Below are 2,129 nucleotides of genomic sequence, written 5' to 3'. Positions count from 1 at the left end.
CGACGTCGGCGTGGCATGCCATCATCGCCTTTGGGCAGCACACACGGTCGAACGACGTCGGGCGGTGGCATGCCATCATCCGCCTTGGGCAGCACACACGGTCGAGCGACGTCGGGCGTGGCATGCCATCATCGCCTTTGGGCAGCACCACACGGTCGAGCGACGTCGGGGCGTGGCATGCCATCATCGCCTTTGGGCAGCACACACGGTCGAACGACGTCGGGCGTGGCATGCCATCTTCGCCTTTTTGCAGCACACACGGTCGAGCGACGTCGGGCGTGGGCATGCCATCATCGCCTTTGGGGCAGCACACACGGTCGAGCGACGTCGGGCGTGGCATGCCATCATCGCCTTTGGGCAGCACACACCGGTCGAACGACGTCGGGCGTGGCATGCCATCTTCGCCTTTTTGCAGCACACACACGGTCCGAGCGACGTCGGGCGTGGCATGCCATCATCGCCTTTGGGCAGCACACGCGGTCGAACGACGTCGGGCGTGGCATGCCATCATCGCCTTTGGGCAGCACACACGGGTTCGAACGACGTCGGCGTGGCATGCCATCATCGCCTTTGGCAGCACACACGGTCGAGCGACGTCGGGCGTGGCATGCCCATCATCGCCTTTGGGCAGCACACACCGGTCGAACGACGTCGGGCGTGGCATGCATGCCATCATCGCCTTTGGGCAGCACACACGGTCGAACGGCGTCGGGCGTGGCATGCCATCTTCGCCTTTTGCAGCACACACGGTCGAACGACGTCGGGCGTGGCATGCCATCTTCGCCCTTTGACAGCATAGACGGTCGGCCGTCGTCGGGCGTGGCATGCCATCATAGCCCTTGGACAGCACAAACGGTCGGCCGTCGTCGGACGTGCCTGCACACAACGGTCGGCCGTGGCCTGCCCGCATCGGTCGTGGCTTGCGCAACATTCATCGAGTTCCAAACAAAACATGCGGATGTTCATGGCGTACATAAATCAAAGGATTTTGAAACAACCTCCATGCATAACAAACATATTCATCTACTTTCCATTATCTATTCTCAAACGTTTCCGCCTAACGTGGCTCTTTCGCATCATTTTCGTTACTTTTACGTTCGTACGATATTGAAACATCTTTTGTTTGTGCAAATATGCATCTTATCATTAATTTGACATGTTGAGAAGTGTTTTCGAGCATTTCCATATTTTTCCGACTTTTAATCATTATTTTATAATTTATTTTTACGCTTTTTAATTTTACGTCTCTTTTTAAAATTAAAATTTATTAAATTTTATATTTTAAGGTTCACATATTTATTTGTGAATTTCGGAGTTGATTTCATATTTTTTCGATATTTTCCCTATTTTTTATTAATTTATTACTATTTTCGGAATTTTCGAAAAAAATAAAAATTAAAAAAAATTGTTGAAAAATATTTTTTTATACATATTAAAGTCAATTATGAAGGCTGATGTGTGTTTGTACCTTAGACCGCGCATATTTGGGTTGTACATTTTCATTATGATTCTCTGGAAAATCCATGTCTACTCCTGTCACATGGGCAAAACTTTTTTAAGCATATATAAAGGGGGGTAGAGGTGTTGTAGGCAGACTGAGGCGCAGGCAGGCAGACGGCCATAGGCGTCCCGTGGGCTTAGCAGGCGTGCTGCGTGGGCGCTTGATGGCATGCATGGCTTGTCCGTGCTACGCCGTTGGCGTTTACAAAAACACGGTTGGCGACGTCGACGGGTCGAGTGGGCAACGGCAGGCGGACGCCGAGGGCGTCCTGTGGGCTTAGTAGGCGTGCTGCGTGGGCGCTTGATGGCATGCATGGCTCGTCCGTGCTACGTCGTTGGGCGTCTACAAAAACATTGCTAGCGACGTTTGCGGGGCAACTGAAGCGAAGGCAGGCGGACGTCGAGGGCGTCCTGTGGGCTTAGTAGGCGTGCTGCGTGGGCGCTTGACGGCATGCATGGCTCGTCCGTGCTACGCCGTTGGGCGTTTACAAAAACACGCCCGCGACGTCTGTGGGGCGTTTGAGGCGGTGGCAGGCGGACGTCATGGGCGTCCTGTGGGCTTAGTAGGTGTGCTGCGTGGGCGCTTGACGGCATGCATGGGCTCGTCCGTGCTACGCCGTTGGGCGTCA

The sequence above is a fragment of the Solanum lycopersicum genome, chromosome 11, assembly GCF_036512215.1.
Source record: "Solanum lycopersicum chromosome 11, SLM_r2.1".
NCBI classification, from domain to species: Eukaryota; Viridiplantae; Streptophyta; class Magnoliopsida; order Solanales; family Solanaceae; genus Solanum; species Solanum lycopersicum.
Note: the sequence above shows the minus strand (reverse complement) of the source record.